The sequence below is a fragment of the Panthera uncia genome (assembly GCF_023721935.1).
Source record: "Panthera uncia isolate 11264 chromosome B2 unlocalized genomic scaffold, Puncia_PCG_1.0 HiC_scaffold_24, whole genome shotgun sequence".
NCBI classification, from domain to species: Eukaryota; Metazoa; Chordata; class Mammalia; order Carnivora; family Felidae; genus Panthera; species Panthera uncia.
Genome location: NW_026057580.1, coordinates 115760367 through 115769519, shown reverse-complemented (window position 1 = coordinate 115769519; position 9153 = coordinate 115760367).

Here is a 9153-nt window from a genome sequence, read left to right as displayed (position 1 = left end):
TATTTTACTTTATTTTATTTTACTTTACTTCACTTTATTTTATTTTACTTTATTTTATTTTATTTTATTTTATTTTACTTTACTTTGTTTTATTTTATTTTACTTTATTTTATTTTACTTTATTTTACTTTACTTTGTTTTATTTTATTTTACTTTATTTTATTTTATTTTACTTTATTTTATTTTACTTCACTTTACTTTGTTTTATTTTATTTTACTTTATTTTATTTTACTTTACTTTACTTTACTTTGTTTTATTTTATTTTACTTTGTTTTATTTTATTTTATTTTACTTTACTTTGTTTTATTTTATTTTACTTTATTTTATTTTATTTTACTTTATTTTATTTTACTTCACTTTACTTTGTTTTATTTTATTTTACTTTATTTTATTTTACTTTACTTTACTTTACTTTACTTTACTTTACTTTGTTTTATTTTATTTTACTTTGTTTTATTTTATTTTATTTTACTTTACTTTGTTTTATTTTATTTTACTTTATTTTATTTTATTTTACTTTATTTTATTTTACTTCACTTTACTTTGTTTTATTTTATTTTACTTTATTTTATTTTATTTTATTTATTATTATTTTTAAAGTTTATTTATTTTGAGAAAGAGAGAGAGTGGGAGTGGGAGAGGGGTAGAGAGAGAGAGGGAGAGAGAGAATCCCATGTAGGCTCCACATGCGGGACTCGATCCCATGAACCGTGAGATCATGACCTGAGCCGAAATCAAGAATAGGATGCTTAACCAACTGAGGCACCCAGGCACCCCTATTTTATATTTTTAAGAGGGGGAAGGGGGGCGCCTGGGTGGCTCAGTCAGTTGAGCATCCGACTTCAGCTCAGGTCATGATCTCGTGGTCTGTGGGTTCAAGCCCTGCGTTGGGCTCTGTGTTGACAGCTCACAGCCTGGAGCCTGCCTCGGATTCTGTGTCTCCCTCTCTCTCTGCCCCTCCCCCGCTCATGCTCTGTCTCTCTCTCTCTCTGTCAAAAATAAATAAACGTTAGAAAAAAAAAAGAGAGGGAGGGAGAGCTTCTTCTTGAGTGAAGACTTCACGTGGTTACGGTTCATCCCCAGTTGCTGGATCTCTGGGTGGGTCAGTTTGGTTCTCAGACAGGAGCCTATCACGTGGGATTAAGTTTTGAGATGGTAATTGGGGTTCGAGGCCGATCCCTGGGGGAAGCCCTTTCTAGAACTCTCTGCAGAGGAGGGATAAGCTGAGCACGGACTCCCACAGTCCTCACTGTGATGGAGACCCATGTCATGGTGAATCCAAGAATTCCTGTCCCCTGGAATTTCATCGAGATGGCAAATGCCATTCCTGCTGATTTCGTTCCGCTGTGTTTAAAACCTTCTGAGCGTGGGCTATTTAGAAAAGCAAGGCATCCTGTTCAGAGAAGCATGCAAACCACGTAGAACATTTTAATGTGGCAATTCAATACGTTTTGTGAAGTAACCATAGGCATCTGAGAACACAAATTTGTGATAGCCCCTAACACAGCAGCCCCATAACTCCCGGATTTGGGCAGGAAAGGCCGAGCGAAGGGACAGAGGTGACGTGTGATGTCAGGGTGGCTTAGTCTCCCTCTCTGGAGACCCGGCGAGTCAGATGCCGGCTGCTATGTGGCAAATTACCCCCAAACCTACAGACAAAGAGGACACTCACTGCTTCACACAAGTTTTGAGGGTCAGGCTTCTGGGCACGGCTTCGCTGGGTGCTTCTGGCTCAGAGGTTCTGCAGGTGTGGCCACGGGGCTGGCCGCGGCTTTGGTCATCCGAAGGCTGGACCGGGGTGGGAGAGCGGCTTGCGATCTCCCTCACACGGCCGCCGGCAGGAGGCCTCAGTTCCTTGCCACATGGGCTGCTCTGTGGGGTTGCTCAGGACTTGACATCTGGCTTCACACAGAGACTTCACACAGGGCGAGGGGAGAGAGAGAGAGGGAGTGAGAGAGAGAGAATGTGGAGATGTAAACACAGTGTCTCTCACACCATCATCTCGGAAGTGACATATTACTTTTGCCGTATTCTCTGGCTCACGGGGACCAATCCTAGTACAGTGGGAGGTGGGCTCATTGGAGCTATCGTGACCTTCTTAGAGCTACCTGGATCCTTCTCGTCCTCTGACTATTTGATGTATGAATTTATTTGGAAAATGAGACCCATCTTCTTTTCCTATTTGGCTCCGTTAAGTGAATGTAAGAAAGGCACTAATATACTTCTTTTTTTGCAATAAATATGACAAAACGGCCTTATGATACAATGAAATGGAACATGCTTTTGTAAACTTTGACCTCTTTGTCTGCGGCCTCATAGCCTCCTGAGTATGACGTGCGAGAGCTTGGTTGAACCATGGACGTATTCCTCTAAGCTGGAGGCTGGGGCCAGAACACCTCTGCAGAGACAATGCAGGAGATCAGAATCCTAGTAACGCCCAGACTACCCTCCTTACGGTGTTACAAGCCCCTGAGTCTTTACAGTACAGAAGGTGGAGCAAAGCAAGTGTGTGTGTGGGGGTGGGGAGGGGGGAGTGGTCCAAGCAGGTGTGGACAGAAAGAATCTTGGGTAGAGACGTCTGGAAGACTCACAAGCAAGTCAAGGAGAAAATGGGTCCAAATCATGTTCGTCAGCAAATCAGCATTGACTGGAGTGGGCGAGTCTGGGTAAAGCCCATGGACGTTGTTCTTTTGTTGTTTTCCCCAAACACCGTTTCACCGGTTCAAATAATTCCCGCTCTGGCCGGCATCCTGGCACACAGCAGGCCTCTGCCATGTCACCAATAAAAGGCAATTGCCTCTAATGGGATGGAAACCCATGGCAGGATAGGATCAGCGATTACATAAGATTACATTCTGTCCTCAGGCTGTAAGAGGCTCTCACAGCGGTGGAGATCTGTGTAAATGGCATTAACTTCAGCTCATTAGGACCCCTCCCGACCTGAGAAATCTGAATTCCGGAAGCAGACATGAGAACACTTGGACCTGTTTGCTGAGTTACAAAGCAGCTTACAGTTGCCTGTGGCTGGTGCTCGTTTAAATCCTCACGTCGTAAAGGGCTTAGCGGAGGCTCTTCGTTCCAGCTTGAACAGAGAAACTGGCCACAAACGCTTGGACTTGTCCACTGAGGTCGTTAAGACTTTGGCCGTGGGACTGTAATTGTTCGGACTGGGTCCACCCGGTTCAGACCGGTTAAGAATGTGCGGAGGCCCGCTTCCCATCAGAGCTCTGAGGGAGACGAGCATTTAGGAACATGATACAACCCCTTTCTGGGTGCGAATGGCACCGCTCTTTCTTCCAAGATGTCCCATGCACTCAAGGGCCACCTGGGGGGTCCTGCTTTTCTTCAGATTGCACCTGACTTAAGACCCCTGACCATGCTAGGGGACACCTGGGTGGCTCAGTCAGGTAAGCGTCCGACTCTTGACTTCTGCTCAGCTCATGATCTCATGGTTCATGGGATCGAGCCCTACATTGGGCTCTGTGCTGACAGTGTGGAGCCTGCTTGGGATTCTCTCTCTCCCTCTCTCTCTCTGTCTGACCCCCTCTCTCTCAAAACAAACAAACAAACAAACAAACAAACATTAAAAAAAAAGATGCTAAAAAAACATCAGGGAATCATCTGCCTTCTTAAGTTCAGTTCTTGCAGACCATCCCTAGCCTTTGCTTAGGTCCACATTCAAGCTTCCTTGGATACACAGGTTGGGGAACCGGTTTCTGTCAAGGTTTGTATATTCCTGGCTACATATCACCTCAGGGGTACCCTTCTAGATCAGTGTCCCCGGGTTCCCCTCTCTGACTGCCGCTGGTTGGCCCTCCGAATTCTCTGCCATGTGGGGCTAGTGGAGGGTGTGGAGAGGGGTCCTGTCCTGTTGGGAATACGTGTGGAAAGCTGGGCCTTCGCAACCACATTAAATACTTCCTTCCCTCTAGAAATCTTGCTCTTCCCTCTAGTGCAAGAAAGTGTGTCCACAACAGGCACACACACGATAGAGGCAGGGTTGACTACATCATGCTGACCTTGTCCGTCCTAGACAGCTCTTAGCTTATTTGCATAGGTGTCTAGAGTATTGGCTAAGAACTCAAGCTCTGGGTCACACCATGTCTGAAGACTCTCTCTTCTCCATGTTTGACCTGGAGCAACTTCCTTAACTGCTCTATGTCAGTTTCCTCACCTGAAAAGTGGATATCTATTATCTATCTATCTATATATCTAATCTATCAATCATCTATCTATCTATTATATATTACCCATCTATCATCTATCTATTATCTATCTATCTATCTATCTATCATCTATCTTTTATCTATCTACCTATTATTTATGTATCTATCTATGTATCTATCTTTTATCTATCTATTATCTATCTATCTATCTATCTATCTATGTATCTATCTATCTACCTACCTATCTCTATCCTCTTATCTATCATCTACTGATCTATCATCTTATCTATCTATCGTCAAGTATCTATGTTATGAGGATTAAACAGGTTACTATACGCAAAATGCTTCGAACAGTGCCTGGCAATATAGTATATAATAAATGTTAGCTCTTAACATGGTCTGGTGGCACCCTTAAACTTGCCCCTGATAGCAACCAATATTTTCCTTCTCCAGTCTTCTTGTTTGCATACATGCCCTGCTGTGTTGCTTTTATCTTTAACTGTTGTGGAAAGTGCTCGCCTTGGCAGCACAAATACTGACTGTTGTGTATGTCTTTCTCCCTATTGTACTGAAGGGCGGGAAAGACAGTCGGAAATATTGTAAAATTGTAGATTCTGACGCAATAATATGTGTATGTTTAGCAAAACTCCAGCCAAAATCTTAATGCTTTGGCTTTTAGAACTGGACAAGACTTTGAAATTTGTAATGTAGAAGAGCATGAAAATAAAGGTATATTTGTCAATCAATAATGAGGCCTCTTGCCATATGAGACCTTGTGCTAATCACCCCGGGTGGGGTAGACGGAAGGGCGTGCAGCCTCCGTTGGGTGTACTCACACGTGTAAAGACGAAGGATACAGCAATGCGGCACACTGGTACTCATCATCATCAAGCATGAAGAAACACCCAGATGCAGCCGCCTTCCCTCCCCCACCCCTTTCCCCCTTTCCGGGGATGTGCTTTGTGAACCACTGAGAGATATCGCTGGGTGTCAGAGGAGACCAGACAGAAGTGTAGCGAAGGCATCTTTTCTGTTGGCTGGTGCGGAGCTGAAGCCAGTGTGTGTAGCCCAGGAAGGCTGGAGCACGGCATCCGTCTCTCACCCCTTAACAAGGCAAACGCACGAATTCAGAACATCTCCAGGGGGGTTTCAAACCCTAAACAGCACAGGACAAACCATTAGTCAACCCATCTCATCCTTCTTTTGGCCAACAGTCAGGACGACACTCTGAGCGTCCCCAGAGGTAAGCCTAGAGTGTCCCAGTCCCGCTGGGAGACAGCCACGCTCCCACCCAGTTCCCTCATGTACTTAAAAAAAATTATTTTTTAATGTTTATTTATTTCTGAGACAGAGAGAGACAGAGCATGCGTGGGGGAGGGGCAGAGAGAGAGGGGGACACAGAATCCGAAGCGGGCTCCAATAGTCGCAACGTTGGGGATTGGTGAAAATCTAGACCACTACAAGAACAAAATACATATTAAAATTGGTGCCACACATCAGTGTGGAAGGGATAAATCATTCAGGAAATTATATCTCGGTTTGTTCTAGCCATTTGCTACTTTTCTGGAGCAATCACTTTTATTCAATGATAGAAGTGACCTTTAATTTTACCTCTTAGTAGCTCAGGGACTCTTCTGGCGGCAATATTTTAGTAAGATGTCAAGAATACGCAGATTTCCGGAAAAATGTGTTATTGCAGTTTTCTGTCAAATTTTCAAAACTGTACTATCATACATGACCGGTGGCATAGATTTCGGGGGAGCAGGACACACACACACAAAAAGATTTGTTTGATGTTCATTTTTACTGGAACTTCATGAAATTTACTAAGGAATCTCTTCTTGATTTTTTAGATGTTTTCTTTTTTAATATAAGCCAAATGCATGTCTAATCATGAACTTTAACTCCGTTATTTCTTTCCTCTCTTTTTATGCATCAGTGTTTTCACAGGCATGCTTAAAAATGCGTTTTATAAGTACAAATTTAGGGGCACCTGGGTGGCTCAGTCTGTTGAGCGTCCAACTTCGGCTCAGGTCCTGATCTCAGGGCCCGTGAGTTCGAGCCCCCCCTCGGGCTCTGTGATGACAGCTCAGAGCCTGGAGCCTGCTTCCGATTCTGTGTCTCCTCTCTCTCTGCCCCTAACCCACTCGCATTCTGTTTCTGTCTCTCTCAAAAATAAATACACATTAAAAAAATTAAGTATAAATTTAGGGGCATCTGGGTGGCTCAGTTGGTTGAGCATCCAACTCTTGACTTCAGCTCAGGTCATGAACCTATGGTTCATCGGTTCAAGCACAGGGCCTGCTTGGGATTCTCTTTCTCCCTATCTGTGCGCCTCCTCTGCTGGTTCTCTCTCTCTCTCTCTCTCTCTCTCTATTTCTCTCTCTCTCTCTCAAAATAAATAAATAAACTTGAAAAGATAAAGGTACAAATCTAACTGCATTTATCATCTTCAACATATTTGTTAGTTATCATTTGCACGTGTTGAGGAATGCGTTCAGTTCTGTCTTCTAAGTCTGCTTCTGGGATAGGAGGTTTCTTGGAGTGTACATAGGCTGATCGTCAGAAAATTATCTATTTCTGGGGCACCCAGCGGGCTCAGTCAGTTAAGTGTCCGACTCTTGGTTTCCGCTTAGGTCGTGGTCTTACAGTTGGGTTTGTGGGACTGAGCCCTGTATGGGGCTCAGTGCGACATTCTCTCTCTCCTCTCTCTCTCTTTCAAAATAAATAAATAAACTTAAAAAAACTTGTCTACTTCCTCATTATTATGAGCAAATAGATTGCATTCTGTGTTGCAATCTGCTGGCCTGGCCTCCAGAAATCTGGGTTAGTTTAATTTTTTTTAATTTTAAAAATTTTTTACGTTTGTTTATTTTTGAGAAAGAGAAAGAGGGAAAAAAAAGTGTGAGTGGGGGGTAGCACCAAAAGAGAGGGAGACAGAGAATCCGAAGCAGGCTCCAGGCTCCGAGCTGTCAGCACAGAGCCTGACACGGGGCTCGAACCCACGAACCGTGAGATCATGACCTGAGCGGAAGTTGGACGCTCAACCCACGGAGCCCCCTGGGTGCCCCGGGGCTGTGTTAGTTTAAATCAGTTCCCTGGCGCTTCTCTTCTTTCTCTTCATCCTCTGGAACTGAGAATAAAAGGAACATTCACAGCACAGGTCAGACAAGATGGTCCTACAAAATGACTTAGGGCTGGTGCACGTGAAGTTTGAACAAGGTGTTTTCAGGGTCATTCCTGGTCAGAAAAATCTAACATTCTACAGCAACTTTGCTTATACAGTGGTAACTATGTTCTCACTTCGTAGTGTTTTGGGGCACATGCTCTCTCTCTGTGCTCGAGTTTTATACTCATGACTGATGCTCAGCCAAATACACTTGCACATTTTATTGGTCAAGACACACGTGCAAGGGAAGAAGCGTCGTCAGTGGAAAACTGCAGAAATGCACAAATGCACCCTTTTCCTACCCCTCATGAATTAGAAAGCTTCATTAGTGATCGCTTTAAATTACAGGCTCCTGGTCTCACCGCCTAGTAGTCACATCATCACCAACTCCTTATCTGTTGCCCACTAATCTACCATTTGTAAGGTGTCCTTTCTGGAACGACAGGGTAGCTCCGCAAGAGATTCTAAAATAAGAGGGGTGGTGATAAAAACTTCAACGGCTCTGGCAAACGGGGACACAGCCATCCTTATCACATCTCCGTTTCGTGTCCTCGTCTGCGTCACAGTCTCCCTTGAAGACCTGGGCGGCCGCTGGGATGTTTACGGGATGATGCCGATGTCTCAAAGGATCGGACCGCAACACTGACTCTGATATGATAAAATGAAAAAGTGAACACATTCAACCTTTAACGTTCATGGGGATCTTGGATTCCTTCTTTCCTTGAAGCGAGTTATATAAACACCTACTGCTAATGTGAATGAAACCCTTTAATGTTGCCTATGTATGAGTACGTATTAAATATTATGGGATTACGCAAGTTGGGCATTTAGAGATGTTTCCTAAATTAATTAATTAAATTAAATTAATCTAAATTAATTTTATAACTAACTGTTTTTATAACTAAACAGGATACCTGGAGAATGAAGCCCATGTGCTACTTAAAACACAACAGACATGGGAAGACCATGTTTAGCAACCAGGTCTTTAAGGTGAGAACTTGCTCTGAGATGCTTGCATATCGTGGCATCACCACTAGAGTGTAGGGATTTTAAAAGTCCGCTGACCTCCTGGATGAGACGAATCACACAGAACCAACGTTTAATTTTTCCTGATGCAGATCTTCAGGTTAAAAAAAAAATTGTTTCAGGAACTATGCCAGGCACTCACATCATTGATTCTTCTAAGATAGCCCCATTTGTGGTGCTTGGGTACCTCAGTCAGTTAAGTGTCTAAGTGTCCAACTCTTGATTTTGACTTAGGTCACCATCTCACCATTTCTACATTCGAGCCCCATGTCGGGCTCTGTGCTCACCACTCGGGGCCTGCTTGGGATTCTCTTTCTCCCCCTCTTTATGCCCCTCCCACTCATGCTCACTTTCTCTCTTTCTCCCAAAATAAATAAATGAACTTAAAAAAAAAAATAGCCCATTTAACATCTGAAGAAACTAAGGGAGAGATTTTAATTGAATTTGCTAAGGTTGTACAAGCAAAAAAAAAAAACCAAAAAAAAAAAAACCAAGCTTTTCAAATTCCCTGCTCATTGGCAAGAATTTACTGACGTGGCCATCGTCCCAGTATACAAAGATAAAAATTGAGATCTTGTTATCAGCCAGAAAGGAAAATAGATGCTGGGGCAGAAATTAAAGTTCCAACATGTATCAAGTCAGGGTTCCAGAATGAGATAATAAAGTAACGCTGAGGAAATTTTCCGGAATTGACAAAAGGCATCGATCTTGAGTGTGAAAAAACACAGTAAGTCTCAATCAAAACACGTGAACCCAAACTTTGTCATAGGTACATTATCAGAACACCGTGA